Raw genomic sequence first — 24,184 nt, 5'->3', positions numbered from 1 at the left:
ATGTGTGTTGCTCAGCTTGTCAGCTGTGGCACCTGATGTGGTCAGAAACGGCACTTACAGAGGAGATGGCTGTAAGCAGAAAGCAAAGCCACTGAGGGAGGGCATCCCTCCACACCTCTGCTGAGGTAGCAGTAACGCACTGCCACAGTCACACAGCCACTCATCACAGACCACACGTCTAGGAGCCGCTACAGGGGGAGAAAGGGCACCTTAAAAAGATGCCCATGACACAGGCGTTTAAATCATGCAAGTTTGATTTGTTTATGCTTTCTTCATTGCTGAGGCACTCAGCAGCCATCTCTGCCTGCCCTCCTTCATCCTTACTTGAAAGATCCGAACCTAGGAAACAGCAACCCAGAGGTTCTGCGGGGTTCAGAGCTGCCAGGCTTCCAGGGAGTGGCCTCCCTTCTTTTTCCTATTTTATTCCAGGCACAACTCCAGCTACTGTCCCTTGTAGTTAGACTGTGAAAGGAGCTATTTGAAAGCAAATTCCCAAATAATGCCCTCTGAGCAGATGCGATTCCCCACCTGCCTGCAAACACAGCTCTTCCACTGTGCAGAATTTAGGCTCACACCTCCCCAGTATTTGTGTATGTTATTAACACAAGATTAATAATACATTAACAATGTTAATTGGACAAATCTACCCCAGGCTTGGGCAGTGTAGTCTGCTGGGTCCATGAAAGCTGTATCTTAGTAGTCCTCAGCACTCATTGCAGTTGGACAAGAGTAACAAACTACTTACATGCTGCAGTCAACCCAGTGCTCTGCTCTCCTGGCTGGCCTTCAATTTGAGCTTTAATATCCCATAGCCCCAAAATTACAGTCTCTCACACAGTGAGTTGCTCCCCCCAGCAGGGCTGAATGCTATAGTTTTACACATTTCTGCCCCCTGCTACTGAAGTGAGGTAATAGGACAATTCATTACCTAGAAAATTAATGATGATAATGACATTCATACAAATAACAGGAAAAGGTTCAGTTTTTCATTGGTTATAATCAGGTATTTCAAAAGATTAAAGACTAAAGCTTTCATTAGGTATACCATAAAATACAGTGTCGTAGAAATTTCAAATGCCTGATATGAGAGACCTGCTTAACAAAAGAGATATTTGAGTGCTTTGTTCCCCACAAACAAGATGCTTCATTAGTGATGCACCTACCAAAATTAATCATTTTCCTTACTTCAACAGGAAACATTTTCTAACTCTGCCTTAGAGTCAACATTGAGGAATTTTGCAATTTATGAGCTAATGACAAAGGCAGAAAATCTCTTGAAAAAACATAGTCATGCATATCTGTTTAGAAAACAATCTATACTCAAAGGTTACTAAAGACATTTAGTTATTGAAAATTATCTACTTACTTTCTGGAAATGAAGTAATACATCAAAATATTTTACCTTTTTTTACAGTTATAATTAAAATATATATTCCTATGATTTTGTAACATATTACTTTTTTAAGTATCTTTAATCCACGCTTCATTCTCTCAATTTCAACTGAACAAATTTCTCAGGCAGATGTACTAGAGTACTATCATTATAAAAAAGGACCACAAACTCTATTTCCAGAACCAAAATAATGAGTTAACCACAAATGCTGCCAAGAGGAAAGTGGAAACATCACCCACTCTACATGAAATATTCAAGAGCAGAAAGCAAATCAAAAAACAACTCCAAAATGCAAGGCTGCTAATATCTCAAAGCTCTCATTTTTTCAGCTGAGACTTCACAGTATTTAGTTGTAGATATTTCAGTAATAACTAACTACCTAAAGTTTTTACAGGGATAAACAGTAAGTTATGGTCTTGTAGCAGAGAAGGAAAGCAACATAACCAACACACCACCTAAAAATGGCTGCTGAAGGTGCTCAAGAGATATGGAATGCCTTACTAAGAAATTGTATTCTAAAGGTAGCTACTGCATTACAGCATCTCTTAAAATTTTTAATACAACATACATCTATTAATTATTCATCTTTACAGTAGCCTTTTTTTTCAAGGAAACATGCAACGTGCATAAATGCTATGCTCTCGTTTGATTTTGTATCCTTCAAAAACTATAGGTGAATGTGGAAGCGCTGGATCCTTAACATACTAGCTTGTAAATGGATTTCAGAAACCATTTTCCAAGTTGCATATTTTAATAAATAGGCTTCTGTAATTAAATGAAAGTGCCATAAACTGTCTGTGTGTGAATCAAAAACAAGAGCTGTGTTAAATTGAAAATGCAGCATCTTACTAATGCTAACAAATTAGGACTGCCTTCAGAACAGAGTATTTCTTCCTTTAATATGTCAAATTATTACGGTGGTGATAGGAATGGAACAGTCATGCTAAATCAGCTTTTCAAAATTAATATTTCTTTGCAATGAATTTGCAATTTAAAATTTAAGCAGATCCTAAGTACAGACACTCCTGCACAGCATTACCTATCATAAAAAAGCTCATTTTAGAGATACGATCTTTTTGCCAATATTACGTGAAATTAGCATGGGAAGTATTGGAAGAAAATGTTTCTTAAGTACAGCTTGGCCTATAATTTTTTTTTTTTTGTAAGGCTGCACTTAATCTTTATTCTTCCATAATCAGTATTTATTGTGTGACCCTGACAGCTTGCTACTGCTGTGATAAATTATCTGACTCAAGTCAGATTAAAAATGCAACCCTGAATTCTAATTATCTTGGCAGATCCGCTTAGTAATGGCGTTTCTTGTCAATTCTGGAATCACAGCATGGGTGTCAATTGCAACAAATGCCCCGGCCCCTCTCTGAAGCAGGCTCCCCAGAACGCTTTCGTATCTGCCATATGTAAATCTCAGATGCTCTGTACCCTTGGTGACCTTTTATTAGCAAACTGACAAAATGATAAAGCTAGTCATGGCAAAACTCCCACTACTGCACAATTATCTGCCACAGTTCCAGTCCGTGGGAGATCAACAAGACATTGTTAATTGTGATGCATTTCATTGACTTCCCCTGCTAACAGACCCTACAGGTCACCCAAACCAATAGGGTTAGGCTTTATTTCACATCAGAAAGGGATGGCAACGCAATTTTGACCCACAAGAGAGTTTCCATCTTTTGTTTTTCCTTTTCAGCAAGACGCCTATCATTTGTTTTTAAAAAGACTCATGAAATTATTTATAGGTATTTCTAACACACAGACACACACACACACAGGCACACACACGTTTATATATTTTATATATGTGTGTGTGTTTATTTAAAAAAAAAGTTTTAGAAAATAATTATCTGCTTCAAGAACCTACAAAACTGAGATATACCCCACAGAGGAGCATCAGTCTGATCGAAACCACGGAGAATTCCCTCCTGTTGCCTCATCATGCTGCGAATCTTCATCAGAACTTAAACCCTTCAGGTAAGGACTGTATTCACCCTCCAGGACATCCAGCTTTGGCAACTTAGTGAGCCACACAGAAAGAACTTAGGTAGGCTCCAAAAGCATGAGAAACAAATAACCTTTTCATCCTCAAAAAATTATCCAATGGAGTTAGGATTCCACAAAATACTTCTGCCTGTACGAGCAGGTGTTTTGTAAATAAATACAGTTCAATCTTGAGAATCTTCCTTCAGACTTGTGACATTTAGCAGTGTCTCCATTAACAAGTAAGGTAGAGAGAGAGAGAGAGAGAAGCTGAAAATTATTCATCATAGCTTAGTCTTCCTGCTCCCTCAGAGCTTTCCAGGGACCCCTGTATCAGAACAGCATCCAAGAAATTTAAAACACACCCTCATATGTTGCATTAGAGATTTGAAACTGGAAATGTCTGCTCTGATTTTGGCAGTAGTCACTCCATTCCAGCTACCTTCTGGCCGGCTTGAGCTGACAAAAGCATCAGGCTCTGGAGGACACAGTATCAGTCAAACCCCTGTAATTTATGGGACTGATGTGTATTTGCTTTGCAATGCAGTTTATTTCTGAAAGCACAACTTGGCCACTAAAATGACATGATTTTCTCAACTGCTCACCAACTATTTGGAGAATGCAAGCAGAGCTACAGTCTTGTTACCAAGGATATGGCTGTTTGACCAGTATGAGAAAGAACTACACTATGATGATGTGGGGCATTTGGGGAAGATATTCTTATGTTACTGACAACTGGTCCTGTGTCATCAGCTCCTGCAGAAGAGGTGTGTTCACCATGAAGAAGAGAAAAACAACAGGGAAAAAAATATTCCGTTCAATCAATTCCTATTATGCATTTCCTACTCTAAACATTAAAATTCATGTCTTCTTGAAGATAGGAAAGACTGATGAATTGTTTCAACTGATTTCAAAGTGAATGAGATAGATAAAGAGGTAGGCTATGATATCTCTTCTTACCCTAACCAGGAGCAAGTGAGAAAAAAAGGCTTACAGGGCAGACAGGAAACCTAGTAAACACAGGAAAAAGAAAGACTCAAAATGTGGACAATGAATACTTCAATCCAAGATGTGGAATTCAGAAAAGATCCTAACACAAGGAAAGTCCTTTGCTACATTTTTGTCTGCAGCCGTATCTGGAACGGTCACCGTGTCTAAGGTAATTCTGATCTCTGCAACTATGTTCTTTGCCACCACATTCTGTGCCTGGGTTCTTCTTTAATTTTGAGCTCAAAACTGACTTATGGCACCAGCAACTCCAGTGTTGAACACCATAATGGACTGGGAACCAATACTGACACTCACAAAGCAAACCTAAAATACTGCCCAGTCTTGCACATTGTTTTATAGTTAAGTTGTTTGCTCGGTTAAATGATTCCAAATGCTGTGCAACAAGTCCATCTTACTGTATATGAAAAACTTGTGAAGATTGTATCAGTTTATAAATCAAGAAGATGGAACAAATTCAAGTGTCTATATCAAGTTGCATAACATTCTTCCGATAACACATCCTCTGAAACAGTCCCACAGCAGAGAGGAATATTTGGTTCAGACACCATGGCTCTCTGAAGCGAAGCAAGAAGTTTGCAATTCCAGCTGCAACTAGGATGAAATAACTCAAAAAATATTGGGGAAAAAAGTACAAAAAGCTTTCAAAGAAGATATTTCAGCACGGCATTATTTCTTCTTTCTTAAGTGGGTTCAGTGTAATGACCTGATCTTTGTGCCAACAGTCTGTCAAATTAGTACAGTAAATACTGTAATCAAGTTTTTCACAAGTTGCACATGGCCTGATTTTCTTCTAGGCTGCACTTTAACCCTTAGTGATCATCCTTTAAGAGTACTCTTTTTTTCCTCAGAAAAAAAAAGTGCTCTAGTTTGCTCTTTAATGGCTGTCTAATTGCTTCCTTTGCTGAACTACAAGCTGTTTTCTGCAGCTTTAGAGGGTGAATACCACCTGGGTGATTCATACAATTTTCCCTTCTGACTTTAACCCAGAATATCTCTTTGTTCTTTGGAAGCTGATGTAGTTACTGTGGTACTATTACAAAACTTGCATTTGCACCAGTATAGCTGACCCAAAAATATTAGATACTAAAAACCATTCAGTATGAAAGAAATATCAAAATCATATAACTAGTCATTAAAATGAGTCTGGAAGTTTGGCACCACAGATCTGACTAAACGTACTATCCTGTTCTCATTTCTCTTGTGCTCACACAGATTTCAAAGAAATAATGAAAATGCTTTTGATTCACATCCACACGTACCGAAGAGAAAAACTTGTGCAGCAAACTAGTTGCATCAAATAAAATGTTTGTACCATCAGGCCACATTCAAATAAGGTTTCAATTTGTATTCCCTTAAATATGAGATTACTGAAACCATGTTTGGCATGCAGAAGTACAGCTCTGTCCAGAAAATACCATGCTGTTCCCCTGGCTGCTTGATGTATTTTTCATAAACAATATGCCGTATACATCCAACATGGTTTGTATTCTATGAAATGCATCTCAGGCAACAAAATCTACAGTGTCGGTTCTGCAGGATGAGTTCTTCATTTAGACTTCATCCCCATTAGCACAGCTCCACTGGCTCTCCAATATAGCATCTGTACTCTTACACAAGAAGCAGAGAAGGGAGGGGGATTCCTCAGCTGCAGAAGTGGAAGCCAAAAGTGCCAGAACTGAAAGGAGGCAGTCCTTTCTGGTTTACTGCTTCCTTTCCCTTCAGTAGCACAGCACATATATAAAAGTTTGCCTTTGACCCAACTCCTCCCATGCTGCTGTAAGACCACACACCCTCGCCTGTAGCTTGTGGATAGAATCCCACTTCTGCCAAGGGATGGGGTGGCTACATACCAAAGTGAAAAAAAAAAAAAGGAAGTTTTATAGCAAAATGCTGCATTTGTTAAGCTCACATGCCTGGGAGAACATATGGCTCTTAATCCTTCATGTTTTTTTAAACTATTAGTGATATAGTTATTAAAATACTTAGTGGTCGCATCTGTAATTGAGATGAATTCCACTGAAGGCATAAACTGACCCGGTTACGTGAGCTGCTCTTACAGCAAACTCTCAGAGGCACAACCCAAAGAACATTCCTCACGCAAACCTGGGTTGATCAGCAACTGAGTATTTGGTGACTGATACTCCAGCTTCTGGTGTTTAAAGTCAGACATACATGACAGACAACTAGACAATTGTTTTGGGGTTATTTTTTTTTTGTTATTAAGTACAGCATTGCTGCTGCAGATTATTGCAGTGCCTATGTCCTAGAAAAGAACAGGTAATGGAAAGAAAGCATCTTAGCCCAGGGCAAGCAACACATCACAGCAGCAACAGGTTAATCACACAGCCTGTGTTGCATTTAGTCCCATGGCAGGCAGCAGGTTGAGTGAATCCATTAAAACCACCTACACAGCACTTGTGAGGACTCATCTGGAAGAGTAGGTCCCCTTCTGCAACCCCAGCAAAGAGGCAAAGCGACAGATGGGCAGCAGGGAAACACGCTTCAGGCTGCACCATGCAAGATACGAGGAAGCTGAGCAAGCTGGCTGATTTTGTCTAGCTAGAAGGTTGAAGCACGCTCTACTGAGAGATGTGTACACATCAAAAGGGCAAAAGTCAATGGGTAAAAGTTTCTTAGCACAGAAAAATCTCCATTTTATATGGACGAAAGAAGTTTCACAAGAGCTCTCTGGCACTGGAAAAGGCTCCCTAAAGAGACAAGATCCTTAATCAGCCTCATCTAACTTTGAGGTTAACCCTTCGTAGGGCCAGGGGCTGAATGACAAAACCTCTTGGGATCCTTTCCAACCTAAATTATGCAGTGTCTACAAGAAGGCAGACATCCATGCTTCCCTAGCGGAAAACGACCTTGTCTTCACATGTCCCTCCCAATAACAACATTTATTTATTCAGTACTGGATCTCATCTTAAAACCAACATATTAGAACTCAAGTGCCTAAAATACAGATCAGTGATTAAAGAATAGTCCTAGACAAAAACACTTTAAAACTTCCACTGTATTCTCCAGCATGTCAAGAGCCCCAGCTTCCTGCTAATGCTTGTGCAATAGGATTATCCAGGCTCTATCAATTACTCTATCAAAACAGAGCTCTGCTTTGATGTTAAGTACTTTAAGATCCCCATATGGAAGGCAAAAAAAGCTCAGCCCACTCTGCTAATGTAAAATGTTACCTTAGTGAGAGACTAGTGCACATTATTTTCTTAGCACTGTACTCCTCCTCTGCAGCTTCATTATGTGACACTTTCATTCATTCCAATATAAAGCTAGTTTCAGAGTATTCAGAGTTGTAACACACAGACACATTAATCACCAGCCTAATACATGTCCTATGTAGTAGCTTTATTATCTTTTCAAAGCAGAGCTGTAAAAACAGAAAAACTGTGATCTTTTATGCTATCCTTTAATAAAGTTATTTTAAAATGCTATAAAAATGGTTTCAGTTTTTTTTTTTTTTTTCCAAGCTACAGCTTAATGCAACTAACTCTTGTACATCCAAAACAGTAAAGTCTGAATAAGTAGCTTTAAAAGTCCCAGCGGACTTGTAATCTAGCAAGAGCGAAGAACTCCAACCACTAGAGACAGAAATGGGAAGGAATCCTGAGTTTCGAGTTACAGAATATGCCTGTTCTTTTGTCATTCTGACCAGGCACCGCCTTGCAAAGTACTCTCACTTCTGTGATAAATTTTAAATGCCTATTCCTGTATGCCAATATTTACATATTTAGAGCAAGGGTGGGCTGTATTTTTTCCTCCCTTCTTCTTCAGGCTCAGTACTGGCCTACCTCCCTAAATCAGAGAGTATTTTACACTCACTGAGATTGTGTCAATGCAACATAGCTTCAGTAGACCTGTGGTCCTCTTTCATGCAAGGCATGAAACAGGCCAAGCAATTTGTCCTCTGCCAAGACAAATCACAGGGGCTTGAATGCCACAGCACCCTACCCTTCATGGAGGTAAAGTGCTTCCAACAATACAGGCTGACACCACTCCCTTCAGTCCCTGCTTGTCCTTCTGCAGAGGGATGAGGACATATCCACACACTTCTGGCTTTCAAAAATACCACTTTTCAAAGATAGACCTGAAACTTCAACTCAGATTAGAAAAAAAGTGTTATAAAAATCTGTGTCTGTAATAAGAACAAATTAATGGCAGGCTTCAACAATGTCTGGTCATTATATGCCACTGTCTCCTCTGTGGTCTCCTTGAGTGGCAGCAATGCACACTAACTGAAGAGAAAATAGTGTATTTCAGCTATGTGCAATTTTTATACCTATGCCTCATACAAGCCAACACCTCTGGGCAGAGATCTGCGAGAACCACGCAATTCCCCTGGTGGGAAACACAGCTGCGATAATTGCATGAACTGAAGTCAGGCTTGAAAAAAAAGTGTTCCTAAATAAATAAAGATGATTCACTGGCATAAACCCAGCACTATTGCAACAGACTTTCACCAATCCAGCAGAAAAACCCTTCTTCAGCTCTGTATGAAACTACCACCCACCCACTCCATGTGTTGCAGAGTAGGGCTCTGGCCAGCACACTGGTGGGCTTTGTGTGGCTACTAACCCAGAGCAGGAGATGCTTCTGCCATTTTCTGAATGTACTCAATATTTCTCAGCTTTTTACCCCAGAGAAAATTATAATTAGAATGGTGAATCACAGAATAAAACTTACACCTCATCAAGTATAATTTTAAATCAATGGGTCTCTCTCAATATCCCTAGGCTCAAGAAGTTTTCTTGAGAAGATTCAACAGGATACTACAGGCTTTGGTAGTAAGTTTGGGTTTGGGCAAAACCAAGGTCTTCATAAAAAACTGACAGAGGTGAAAAACAATCTTTCTCAGGGAAGACAAGGACACACATTACTCTGAAGCAGTACAAGGCTCTTGGACTGAATTAACCACTTGGAAGTATTTTGAGACAGATGTGATCGGCACCTTACCAGAGCCTGTGACCAAAGCCATCTCAATGGTGATCAAGTGGAGACAATGACTGTTATCTTACAGTACTGCGTTGCTAAAAGCAAGTGTTTCTCAGAAAAGCAGCAGTTTCATGTTTTTATCATTCATAAGGCAGATCCCCCTATCCCCCTTCTCTCTCCTTCCCTCTGTTGGGTTTTTTTTTCACTTTTTTTATTTTTTTAAATCAGAGCTATTCTGAACTTTTGTAAATGAAAACCATTTATCAAAACAAGGACAAAATTTAACTCATACTTTATTGAACTCTTTAATTGGTGGGAAAAAGATGAATTTGTTCACTTTTATTTTTACATCTGGTAAAAAGAATGGAATTCAGGTATTCTGTGCCAAGTTTTGACGAGAAATTATTTTTTCACATCCAAGTAATAGATGACTAGGGAAATGGAGTGGCTTAAAATGCAAATGTGAGAATATTAATTATTGTTGTTATTGGGACATTTACAAGAATAGTGTGGCACTATGTTAGAACCAGTAATGTCTAATCTTTTAAAACTACTGTAACAAAAATAGAACTAGAATAAAATCAAGCATTAAAATGTGAATTCCCATAATATTTTAGTTTGTTTTGTCTGAAAATTTATTTGAAGTCTGGAAATGCCTGGTGCACATATTTAATATTTTATAACTTAATTTGTCCAACAAGAACGGCAGTATTTTAACTAGGTGAAACAATTTCACGATTAAAGCACTGCCTGCTTCATCAGTAGTAAAGAGTTCATGGAAAAATATCTAATCTTTATAAGGCAGAGATTCATAATTTAACTGCCGAGAACAAATGAAGAGTCTAATTCTTATTTTGCTGCTTTACTGGTAGCATGTGGTGATAGCAAAGTATTATCATTAAGCCAGAACTTGCTCCCACTTTTCTTTCCAGGCATGTAACAAATATCTGATGGCTATGCAAATTTCACCCAAAGCAAAGTTGTCCCAGCTGGCAAGCCATACATTAAAAGGTAAATTACACTAAGCTGAGGCCATCTGGACTAAGAAATTCTCCTGTCAATAGTATTTTCAGCTCGCCAATTCCACACAATGAAGGACGATGTATTACATATGTATTTGAGGTGTGGGCTCTTTACCAAGCACTATTTTAAAAACCTCAGAAGTTAAAAGATAAGAATGAACTATAAATTAGTTCTGATATTTTCTTGGAATGTAATTTTTAAAGCTCATATAGCTCAGTTTTAGTCATACTATATACATACCATGCATTTAAGTTCATAAATGCCTCTTTTCTGACAAACGGCAAGTCCAGGAAGCCAACAGATCCAATCTATTACATAAATGCCAAGCAAAAAGAATTTGAAATTTGAAAGTAGTCTACCAGCATCTATGCTTTCACAAAACTACCATCACTGCATGCTTCCATGCAGACTTTTACCAGAAAGCACCTTGACAGAGCACCTTGATAGGCTGGTTTCTTGTTTGGTTAAACCAGAATTTTAAGGCAAAAGACATGTAGGAAAATGAACAGTTGGGGGCAGAAAAATTAACCAAAGCTTTCTCAACTACAGCAGAGTCATCACTTACGTTAGTGAAAATTTCTGCATTTAATTCACATTAAATTGCCTGTCTTGTCCAGTCTTGAAAAACTAATCTCTATGTTATATATTATGGAATTTAAAGTAACATCTGTGTCTTTAAAATTAAATTAACATACTTCTATTTGATTATCTTATTAAATGTAATTCTCAATATGCTGTAGGAACAGCCACCAACTAGAGAGATGCAGCTGACACCACCACCTGTCTGATATAAAGTCCTTTTTATCATAGACATGGAGGGATCTGTCAGCAGTCAGCCAAAGCATCAAACAGACTAGGAGGTGACACAGGGGCAAAAAAATGACTTGCCTCAGATCACAAAGCAGATAATTGATGGGATGGGGAACAGAATCTGTGCCTTTTGGCTCACAGCTTCATACCTTTGCTCATGGCTTTCCCAAAAATCAAATGATGTGAGGAAAGAGCAGTTTGTAACTTTTACTGTATTTTACAGAGACAGTATCTGAGGAAAAATACATTTAAGTATTTTACATGCTACTAGGAATAATTATTATTCACTCTCTAATTTCCACAGAAAACATTTCTCGTTTCATCCCCGTATAGGATAAGAAGATCCAAAAGTGTATGTTCATACTTAGTGTCAAGGTTATAATGCATGAACTGAGGTACCTTGTAGATTCCACTCTCTGTTTTCCTACCTGGTGAGATCCCATGTTCCTCCTCATAGCAATGAATCCTTGATATCCTGTCACCACGTTTTAACCTACCTGACACCTCTTAAATCACCACATCAAATACAAGTCTTTAGCTCTGTCACTACTGTTTCAGTGCACTGAGAAATAGAAATGCTCTAAATTTACTCAGGAAAAAATAAAACCACAACAGAAGCAGAGTCTGAGATGCAATAATTTCATCTTCACAGAAAACTGGGGGGTAGGGGGGGAAGAAAAAGGAGCACAAATATGCAGTCAGGCAGCAGGACCTACAAGGTACTGGGGGCCAGTTCTTACAACTCTGAGCTGCTTTGGCTGAATTGCTCCTCAGGGATTACCTGGTTTTGTTCTCAAAGCTGCATCACAGACATAATAATGAAATGCTACTTTCTGTGAACTGCTGCTCTTATGTAAAAGCCTTGCCAGTATGCTGTCTTTCTCTATGTACAGTTTCTAGTAAAGTAAATGCTAATGTAATTATCTAACCAAGTCTTCAGCATCTGTCACTTGAAAACTGGGGTTATAGTTCAGATACTGTGGACTAATTGTTGAAAGTTAGCAGAAAACTTTTGGATACAAAGGAAATGGACACACAAACCCAACTGGAAGACCCACTGTTCAATAACATTCATCCCTTTAAGTACTGTCCTCTCTCATGGATCCCCAGGCCCAATCACAGCTCCACAGGCTTGGCTTGCATTGCCTGTAACACACACTATTATCAGGAAGACAGGTGCCAAAGAGACGTAACAGGAAGATTTAATCTGGGAGGTTTCTCAGATACCTGGCTGGTAGTTCTTATTCTAAGTTCCTTCTATACTTACACTACTTATTACAACTCCCACTGATCCAAAGTCAGTATTACAGCAAGGCACTTAATTTCTCATAGATATTTACTGAATTCCTCAAGGACAAACCAGTAGTTCAGGGAAGTACTGAGAGAAATATTAGAGCGCCAAACACAAGGCCATAGGGAGTTTTCCATTATATGATATGGACAGGAAACAAATTGCCTATGACCAGCAAAAGTAATGGAAACCTGCTTCCTCTAAACTCTTATGTGCTAAAGCTGCTCCAGAGCTGCACTGCCAGACAACATTTAGCACCTGAGTCCTTTCCCTCAGTAACCAGAGCATTAATTTGGGGCTTTCTTGCCCAGCCAACTAGTTATTAGATGACGATTAGATTAATTTATGTAACTTTTAAGACCTCTACCCTACTGCTTCCTACATATGTCTTGGGAGATCACTTTTTATTTATCATTAGATTTTTATTTTTTTTTCCAAATATATTACCACACTGGAACTTAATTCAAAGATCAGAACTTCAAGTGCTAGCTAATTTATTTTAGCATTGTTGACAGAGAAATAAAAAGGGATGTTTGTTAGTGGCCTCCAAAGAATGATACCAAGTCCTATTCAAACATGCAGCCATCAAACTTCTCCTGTGACACAGTGCTCACAAGAGAGATACAAGCACAAATATCATCAAGTATCTTCTGAGGACTAGCAAACAAAGCTTTTAAGTGACCCCCAGCAGCCAGATGACTTTATTTACCAGAGACAATTCAAAGTGGAAAGCTTTCCTTTTACATCTACTCATCGGGATCCAGAAATAACCCTTCAATAACCCTTCTCTAATTGTTGAAACAAGATACTGGCCTCCACCCATCACACTGAAGAACCCATCTGGACTTAGTTCGTGTATTGTGTCTCTTGAATTCTTCTTTCTTGATATGTTTCATTCATCCTACAACTAAGCTGACCCAGGTTTTTACTTCCCTCAAATACTTCTATCCCACAATTAATTTTTTTTCCATCGTGTTTCCCTCATTGAACGACATCCTCCACGAAACTCCCACGTTTGTACCCACAAGGTGAAGTATCCTCACTTTTGCTAATTGGCCCTTCCTTGTCCTCTCTTCCCTGTCAACAAAAGACCCACCCTGCATGCCCAGTCCGATCCTTGTCACTTGTGCCGTAGCTCAGTAATGACCAAGTGGGAGTTTCTCAAGTGATGGGAGATCCTGCCCACATCTGCCTTTCTCCTTCGTGCTTTTGGGAGCACAGAGTCTCTTGCTTTCTGTCTCACAGGAATGAGACTTGACGGTACTGTCAGACCACTTACTACACTTGACTTTTTACATCACTTGACACGGGCCTCAGCTCCCTTTCACTGAAGTCAGAGCAAGCAAGCTTTTACTAAAGTCACCAGTAGAGTGAAGTGGCTGAAGGCTGAAACCATACGAAACCAATACATTTCTTGTGGCTCTTTCAATGCACAGTAAGTGAGCACAGATTGGCTGCAAATTCAACCCAGACTTAGAAACCTCAGCAAATGTTCCTGTGAACTTGATCCAGCCCTCAGGTTTGTTTCATCCAGTTTCAGGTTTCATCGTGAAAGTTTTACTCTGCCTTACATGCTACCCCAATAAACCATGCCTCAAACGAAATAGGGACATCAGCAAAAATGAAGAACTCATCAGATAGTGATGTTTTAGTTTTATACCATATGTAAGAACATGCATTGACAAGCAGTATGTATACAATTACTGCTCTTGCAAATCAAAAATTGTTCATGGTAATTGACTTCTACTTTAGCACAGTTTCTGCCAAGAAACTGTTTTCAAGAAAGGTGGATGGAATACCTCTGTGCCATAGTTCTTCTCTTTCCCCATCACAATAATATACTAAGAAACTAAGCCTTTTCATCACAACCTGTGCATAAAACCTCCAGCATGCTTTTTAGACATTCAGGATGTGAAATAACAAAGTCCAAACTTTACTGAAGCAGTATTTTCTGTCTGCATTTACCATCACTGAGGCAGCAATGGAAAAGAAAAAATAATAATAAGGAAACTGAACATCTTTTATGGATCACATGAATGCAAAGCCAAAACACATGTAATTGCCTAGCTCATTGAAAGTACAACATCTTTTCCTATAAAGCTTATACTACTGGCAATGTTTCCTCACTTCTCAATCACATTAAACCGATAATTAAAAAAAAAAAAAAAAAAAGCCTAGACTTACAATACCTTTAGGAGGGCATGTAGATTGAAATTTTATATTGCATTTCATGTAAGCAGAATTTTTAAAGTTTTTTAGTCTGAAATTAAAGCAAAATCCATGTTACATTAAGTTTTGGAAATTATTTAATTCCTGCACAAAAATATCATTAAAGAAAAAAAATCATAATTTTAAATCATGTAGGAAGATAGTCAGCTGTGCTCTCTCACAAGAAACTAAGTCACTCCTCATTTATACACACGTGATTTGTAGGAGTATTTAATTAGAAACAGTGAGAGGTAGTTTCCTATAACAGATTTCAAGTCAATGTAGTAATCAAGGGCTCTTACAGGATTGAACCTAAGCCTAAAACAAAATCCCTTCTAACTGAAAGGGATGCAGTTTGGTTTCCAGAAGAGCAGTGGTTTTGTCTACAATCCCCAGCCTAGCCAGGCTGAATTACACTGCTCTAACTGAGCCAGATGGGTGAAATCAAAACTACCAGCAACATTAAAACATGTGATGCAAATGAACAATTATGTGCACAGGACCTTAGGTGCCAATAAGAATAAATGAGATTGCACTTCATGGAGCACGAAAGAAATATTATAAGTTCTTTACCTATTGAAGTTTCTCATACAAGTATGAAGAAGAGTATGTTAAATTTATATAACTGCACTATAGGTTTCTACAAGCCTTTTTCCAGCTTTCTGCATTAAATGGCAAAAAACAACAACAACAACAGGCAGCCGCTAAGAGCATTATGACTAAGTAAGAGAAATCAGTAGAAAATAATTATAAAATAAATAAGGGAATATACTTTACATGGGAAAATTATTGGGAACAGGAAATCTAAGTACTCCCCTGCATGTTCTTAAAAGCCTCCGCAAAATGTAATTTCTCAGTATATTTAGCAGATTATGAGAATTACATTTAGCAAGAGGTATTTTCCTCATTATTTTAAATGGTAACACACTTGGTTTTATTTTTATTAAAGAACTGCTACATAGCGCTGGGTGAAAATTCAGGGCATTTCTACAATCTCAACATTGGTAACAGATAATATTTCTGTAGTTGGTCAGATCCCAAAGATCACATTAAAAGCATAAGCTCAAAGTTTTTGTGCTAAAAATATTCAAACCAGGCTTTTATACCCACGTTCTGTGGTTAAAAAGTCAGCATCAGCCCTGGTAATCCTCAGCATGGAAGACAGGATCTGTTCAGCTACCTCTTGCAAACAGACTAACCTGGTTTAAATTGCTTCACAACTTTTCCTAAATACTGACCTTCCAGAAATGGCAGGGGAGCAAATGAAGTAAGAAACAGTAGAGAGGGAAATCACACATAAATGCCTTGACTCACCTAGAACCGGGATGTTTTGGGCTAGGTTTTTTAACACTTTATTGAGCATATTTCACACTGGAAGCTACTGCAGGGAAGGAAACTGTTTTCAACAAATACTCAAGTTTTGTTGAATTTACTTTACATTGTGTGTAGCAGCAGTGGAACTTAATAGCACAAATGGTTACCACCACCACAGGTGAACTGGATGTTAAGAGGAATGGTCCTGCTATCCACACTATAAAAGCAAGTAATAAAGTCAGCCTATTCCCAGCTCAAAAGTTCTTGTAAAAGGGTCATTCAAGGCACATGGTCAATTCCCAGCACTGATGGTGGCAGATATGAAATGTTACATGCAACTTTGAAACAAGTCACCTTTTTTGCACCTCAATGCAGAATCCAAAACTACATCCCTCTCTGTTAGGGTGTCTTGCTCATAAATTACAAAATGATTAAAAAATTAAAATTAATTAAAAATTACTCTAATTAGAAATTACTAGATATTAAACAGTCATGCAAAGCAAAACCACAGCAATTCCTCAATAAATCAAGGACAAATCAGCAGTGTCTACCCCTGCAGCCCATCTCCACCTGTAGATGGAACTACTGCTGTAATTATTTCCATCTCTGCCTGTATCCTCATATACCACCTGGGGAAATACTTGTGCCTGATTTTAAAAAAAAAACAAACAACAAAACAAACTCCACAAACAAACCCCCAACACTAACAATGAAAGAAAACCTTTCTCAGTTTTCTGAGAAATTGGAACAAGAAATCTAGTGTCTGCAAAATTGTACTGCTTTGGGGAAACCAAGACTCAGAAAGTACTAAATCAGCCTGAGTAATTGTACTATAACTGAGCCAAATTAATTAAATAAAGCCTCCCTTTAATAGCCTTTGTTTGCTGAGCCAAGCAAGCTTTTTGAGTGTTTCAGGTCACCATAATCCAACATAAGTTACTTAAACAATTTGTAATATGTAACGTACACAACTATTGCTGAAGCGCATTGAATTAGACTTTAGACTTTCAGAGGTCAAAGATAGGCTACTGTCCACCTCACAAACACATTTAACAGCTGTACATCAGAAAAAAACCATGTACTTGCATCAGTTTCAGGGTTCTGCTACGTCTTGCAAGTTCTCACTTTTACATCCTTCTAAATTGTCTTCATTGTTTGAGTTGTGGATGTTTCAGAAAAATCCAAGGGCAAGATCAATCTCTTCTCTGCTTTTATATTCGTAACAAAAATCCAGTAAGCCCTATGGTTTTCCTACTGTCTCTACACTGTCAAAAATTATTTTTTGATTACATGATACCATACTATTGTGGCAAAATTAAGTAGATGAAACAAAAAACACAGATGATATGCCAAGGCATCTTCCTCTCAGCACTTTATACGTTTAGGAGAGCAGCCACAAATGAAAACTAAAAACCAAAGGAACCTTTTCATCTTTCCTTCGTTTTCATCATATTAAAACTTCCTTTACTATATAACACCTGCTCACAATCAGGGCAGTCAAGCTTCACTAATTCCTTATCATAACATATACCCTCAGTGCTCTCTTTCACCCTTACGTTTCATACCCACCAGTTGCTTTCAGATGGCTTCAGTTTTTACTTTCATTTTATTCTAGCATGAAGACCAGTCAGGATTCCAGTGCACAACACAGGTTCCTTTCAGCTCTGTACTGTAGGTGCTTAAAGACTGCTATAAACTGTGCTATTCCAGTCATAGACCTAGGAGAACCATCTTTCAAAAGCATTTTGCTGGTGGACTCCAAAATTCCCTTGCTGGCCTGCTAAATGCACCCTTGGCCTCAATAAGAGAAGAAACCAACTCTGTCAAGCTCGCCACCTGGTCTCCATTTCTCGGGACACTGGAGTATTGTGGAGGAAGTGGTGGGATAAGGAATGTATCTCTGCAGGATATAAAATTTTCTCTCTGGCTCAGAATCAAATTGAGAGGTCAACCCAACCGCAAACGTATTTAATGAAAATTAAGGCTGAGACTAACACTTTGGAGTAGGTTTCACGTAGCGGAAGATGACATCAATGTTCTTTCCTCACGAGCCAAGTTCTCCAGCACTAAGAATATTCTCTCATCTGCACTTAACCTCTAGTCTAGGCTACAGGCTGTCCTAAAGCATGACTTGGACAGCCTTGGTATGCAACCTCCAAATTGGGGCCCTACTTCTGAATGCCTACGGCAATGTACAGACTTTGTGCTGTGACTCTGTTTGATATGTGGCCTTTATGTTTATGGGCCCCATCTCTCACTGAATTCTAGTAAGATTTTGCAAATGAGAACCCTTATCTGGAAGTGTTATATGCAAAAATGAGAATGAAGGAGAAGAGAGGGAAACACTGAGCATCTTTAGACACCTTAGGAATTATGGATATAGTTTACTGCATTTTAATAAGTTAGTATTAATAAGTTAGTATAGAGATATTCACTACTGGAATGGATCTTAGGATACACAATGTGCTCACATCACTAGAAGTTAACATAGGGGAAAAAAATTCAATAATCTGCAATTATTTGAAAATCTAATTTTAAGTTTTTCTAATCCTAAACATGCTTTTTTGCAACATATCTAAGTAAGTAGCTTTACAATGCAATATTATTACTTTTTAAAAATCAATTAAATTAGACAAAGAAGCACATGCACTTTTGTACACAGCATCAGTGATATGTAGATTTTAAGTTCATAAAAAGACCAGGCCACAGTCAATGAAAATTACCAGCAGCTGGTCTGGGCTGCCTTGGGATTCCAGGGATGCCACGTTTGCCAATCTGCAAGTCATCACATGTAGCTGAGATTGTCACAACAAGCTTTTAGCAAAACACTGGACAGCATGAACCTTATCTAAGAAGTTATTTACTCAGTCTGTAATTTTCTCCTGTGCATGTAATGTTCTGTTGCTGTTGTTGATGGTGATTTAAAGAAAATAAACTTACCAGGATAGGAAGTAAATAGCTGTGTATGAGAAACATTTTTTCTAAATGGTAGAGACAGGAAGAACAGCCACTGTTTTCAACCATTTTAACTCAGATTGTACTTGAAAAGTAAACTAATCACCATTGTAAAATTTTTGCTTATTCTTCACTCATAAATCAAAGCATAATAGTTTCTACAAGTTCTTATTTCTGCAGACGATCTGAAACCGGGCACATTAATGTGTTTTCCAAATAGCTCTGCAAACATGTTAAGTAATTGCAATATAAAGAATGCACATACATGTGTTATTGCCAGAGTCTAGTAAGAATTAGGACCTTACTGTGGTGTGACGTAGAGAAATAGATACTGAGAGCCTTATTAGCCCACATAGCTGAAAACAAAATATCTGAATATGCTTTTTTGTGCAGCCAACACACAGTCATTCTGAGAACATCAGTATGGCTTAGGATCAAATTTAAACATTACAGAAATGAAATGCCTTCCTTTTTAAAGCAAGTGACAATAAAGTATTTCTCCTTCCCCTTCCCTAAATGCAGCGACTTGTGCAAGAGACCTATGCAGAAAGCTGGGAATTGAAACAGAACTGGCCAAGACAAACAGTGCCAGGAAGATGTTTTTTTCATCAATTTTGGCATGCCACGTTGACAAAAGATGAAGAAATGCCACCAGAGACAAGAATCCTGAAAATCTTGAGGACTTTTCCTGACAACTCTAGTGCTTGGTAACTAAATTACACAAAGGTGTGCACACATTCACTTGCAAGAAATGATGCTGACTTGGCAATGCTTCTTTCACTTGAAATTCATGGGGTGGAAAAGAAAAGGAAAGGAAAAATCCTGAGTCTTTCACAGAAGAATTACCATAAGAAAGCTAATTCCTTCTCAATTAAAACAAAAAATCAACCCCACAACTAAGACACATTCTTTCAGTGTCCTACATTTAAGTTCACCACATAATTTTTATTTCAAGGCATGGCATTAAGGCTTTTCCTTAAAGTACCAATCTGCTTTTTGATCTTTACTGCTGACATGAAATAGAAGAGCTGTACATCATATAAATCTTCAGCTTTGCTGGGCTTGAAACTGGTAAAGAGAGAAAGAGAAAACAAAGCCATCTGCATAAATCCTTCCAAACCAAAAGGCATTCCCCTTATCCTAACTATCATTCATTTCTGCACATCTTGTTTGAATTATCATCTGAAGTTTGTCTTGTTCCATCTCCAGAACAAGTCAAATAGCAGAGCATAAAGATATGGCTACATGAATAAAACCATATGATCTACTTGGTCACTGTTAACTTAAAAATAGGCTTACACAGAAAAATATTATCTGGCAATTGACATGTTACTTTGATCCCGTTCTTTCTGTATCCTGTCACATGCATTCAATCCAGCAGCTACTGGAAGCATTGGCATGCACCTTCAGCGTGATGAGAACCGACAATCCAAAGGAATCGCTGCACTTTTACAAAGTTGTGATATTCAATTCAAATGAGACAGCATCGTGTTACGGGAAGGAAAAGTTAAATTTTAAGACAAAGAGGCAGAATTGTAGTACTAGGCACTATAAAACGTAGCAAGTCTTAACAGGTGATACAGCAATACTTTTAACAGCTTCAAGGGCTCATATGTTCCCATGCAGAAAAACTCATCTACAATAGAATTCCTGAAATGGAAAAGTCTGCCTTGTCCCTACCCTTCTGTTTCTAAATCATGGCATGAGATTTAAGACAGTGTAGGCTATACCAAAAAAAGTTAGGATAGCTCTTAGTTATACCTTTTTTTAAAAAAAATTTGCTTTTTATTCATTCAAAAAAACAAATTAACTATTTTGAGATCAAAAATCAATTTTAAGGGGTTTTATATATTTATTGGTAGAATGTCTCAATCTGTTACATACCATGAATGATACAACTTCAAAGTGGAAATATGGTGCCTGAAATAATTAGAAAGACTTGAAGCTTGACCTACTGTTTATCAGGTGTATGATGCAGAGAGTTTTATCTTTTAGAGAAAGATGCTCACCATTTTCCCATCAAGATGAAATTTTTTTAACCAAAGTAATTACTGTATCTAAGAAAAATGTATTTCATGGAAACTGCATGAAATACAGAATTAAATGTTCTTTTTATGGTATATGCTTCCAATAATAAAAGTTACTATGGTACTTCCCATCCTTCATATTCAAGGTGAAGGGAATTGACTCCAATAACTTATGCTTTTTTCTTATTTCTGGTACTCACAATCTCAAAGTTGAAATATCCCCATTAAAACTTAATTGTAAAGAATTTTTCATTCACTAAGTTGGGAAATAAAAGCTTTTTCATTATAAACATTTTTTAATATGACCTTTTCAGACAAAGGAATTATTTGTATGCCTTTATTGTCTTCTCACTTGTGCTAGTGATATTGGTATGTTTATTTTTCTGGTTTTTTTAAAAAGCCCAAACATTCCCAAAAAGCTGCTTTCCTCATTAAAAGGCAACCAGCAGTATCCACATAAAAAAACCTTTCAAATATTAGAACAGTGAGAAGTCTCTCTCCATTAGACTGCACCAGTCTAAAAGCCTTGGCTGTATGCTGCAATGCCAGGTAATACAGCAACCTCAAGAGCCATCATCACCTCTACAGACCCAGAGTAACACACACAGAGGCACAAACAATGCTATGCAGATTCCAATAAAACACCAAGCAAAATTCATAGTCATGTTTATTAACTTAAAGCTATAAAACCTGCATTTAAGAAGCAGCATGAGCAATATTAATCACTGTGGCTAACTTCTGCATTTCAATGCAATACAAAATATAAAGGTGTCCTGACCCATCTACAAAGGAAATACCCCTAGTAAGTACTGGAGGATGTTGGCCCAAGTGCTCATTTGCAACTACTCCTGACAGATCACAGCCAGTATTCCATTCTTGTAGTAGCACCACTGAACTCCTTGCAGACAAACCTCTCCTGTATTTATAGGACGGAAACAGATTAACTGCATCTGCTTTGGCTGTAGTGTGTCTTTTATTGATTCCAATTCTGACTTCTGAGAAACCAAACCAGAAGAAAGCAGGGAATAGCCATCAATACTGGGGACTGCACTAAGGCTACACTAAACTGTCTGAGAAAGGGATTTGTGGCAATTCAGTCAGTGTCTGATGGAAGTGTTTGATGTAGCAGTAACAAACCATTATGACCCATAATTTATATTTTGTCCACCAGTTTTAAAAGGAACGTTATTTGTCTACATGAGGATCACACTCACTATGGAAGCAGCATCTGTGTGTAGTTACTGAAAGCTGTAATGGTAGTAAATCTCCGGCAGAGAAAGAGATGGAGCCTTATAGATTTAGACATCCACAGTCTGAGGGCTGTCTCAGAACTTCAGAGCTCAAACAGTACTGCCGTAATAATATGCTTGAGAAAATAACCAGGGATAGAAGGGAAATGGAAACAAGAGTATCTTTCAAGTTGTAAACAGAGACTCCAGTACCCTTCCCTCTCTACTATCTGTTTTACTGATACTTTATCCTCCCAGCTATCAAGCCAGACAACCCAGATTTATGTTTTGTTTTACCTCATAATAGCCACCATACAACAGGGCAATGGGCAGAGCATAAAGCACATCCATTTAATCTTTCTACCACAACATATATTTAGTGTACATTTTATCATACAATTTTGGCAGTCCCTGAGAATCAGATGTCCCTATTTTCCCAGGCTCCACGCGACCGTATGGCCCACACAGAACATATTGAATATACAAACTTGCAGAGCAAGATTGTTTTAAGGTCTGTAACTCACAGCAGGAACTGAGCTAAGTTCAGTTCCACTTGGAAGCCATAAAAGCATGGGTTTAAAAAAAGTGCAGCAGTATCTGGTGTTTGATATCTAACAGTATGCAACATGTTTATGACATGTATTAGGCTACAAAATCTGAGTTCATAGCCTGGGACAACAAAGCAGAACTCAGCTCTGGCATATGTAGTGGGAAATAGAAAGGCATGTCTTGTACTGTAATGGATATTGCTGCTCCCTCAAGAGCTTGAGTTGCATAGAGCAGGTGGTTCAATGAAAGATACTTTGGAAAAAAATAAAATACAATTAAAAAAGCAACTAAATAACAGCTGGTTCAAGCACAAGTCAACTCAGATTCAGTTTTACTATACAAACAACACAGTTTGATCCTCCAGAATTATTTTTCATAAATGACAGAGTAAGAAAGTTTGGACAAAATATGTAGCAAGTAAAACCGTCTCAGTCACACAGAACTCTGTTTAAAGGGTAGAAAAAATAATGAAATCTAGATGAGGTATCACTTTCAAACTACTTTAAAAGTAGTCTGATTGCAAACTGGACAATCAAGTCCCACTGTCTTAAAACAAGTCCAATGGTCTTATGTATGGTCTGAAGTATGTGGTCTTAAAACAGCTTTTCCCTACTTAAAAAAAAAACAACAAAAAACCTTCCCCCTCTCTCACATTAAGTAAAATAATCATAGAAGCAAAAAGAGAAAACACCCAAGTATATGATGGAAAGAGGGAAACATATCATCACACACAACAGCATACCAAGCCTACACATTGGAAAAAAAAAAGTTTTATACATTAAATGAGATCAGCAGAACTAAGTGTTAAAAAGGGTCATGGCCAATTTCAAAATATGCTTTAAGAGTCAGACTGTCTCCAGGAAGAAGAAGAGTTACTTGCCAAGTAGGAAATCATGTCAATACTGGCTATTCTTAATCATCATAGTCTCATGTAGTGGAGAAAATGTAGTCATTTCACCAAGTGAACACCACTTCTTACTTCCATACTTTGAAGTATTCTTCCCCCACACACCCACTGACACTTTTTTGCTACAGCAAACGTTATAGAAAGTCAAAGAGTGTATTCTGTGTTTTTAGAAGTTTGTTGGTTTCTGCTTTTGTTTTGCTTTTTCCCATTTTTAAAATGAAGTAGAATTAGAAATAAAAGTTTTGCGTGACCCATGAGAGTTTGAATCAACTCAGTCTATGCCAAACTAAATCTTGGGTTAATCTTCCAGGGTTACAAGTTTGTATCTCATCCTCTAGACAAAAAAAATTAAAAAGCAAACTGGTCTTCTATGTATAAAAAGCAATAATCCATGCTGGAGTACCCCGGAGGTTTCAGTACCACCATCAGTCAATAACTGAAAAGCTGAGGCCCCGTTACTTAGAAAAGCGCTTTTAAAACTGTTTAATTTCTTAATTGCTTTCAAGTTTTAGGTTATACAGGGCTGGT

The 24,184-nt window shown here is 37.9% G+C and overlaps 1 protein-coding gene across 2 annotated transcripts in view; it reads right to left on the bottom strand.

Moving 5' to 3' along the window:
• JAZF1 (JAZF zinc finger 1) overlaps window positions 1-24,184 on the bottom strand; it is a 185,882-nt gene that overhangs the window by 56,939 nt on the left and 104,759 nt on the right. The gene's annotated exons all lie outside the window — the stretch shown is intronic.

The sequence above is a fragment of the Pseudopodoces humilis genome, chromosome 1 (genome assembly GCF_049639895.1).
Source record: "Pseudopodoces humilis isolate 2021_Gansu_Grassland_sample_001 chromosome 1, ASM4963989v1, whole genome shotgun sequence".
In the NCBI taxonomy this organism is placed as follows: domain Eukaryota; kingdom Metazoa; phylum Chordata; class Aves; order Passeriformes; family Paridae; genus Pseudopodoces; species Pseudopodoces humilis.
This window is presented reverse-complemented; position numbering and strand designations above follow the sequence as displayed.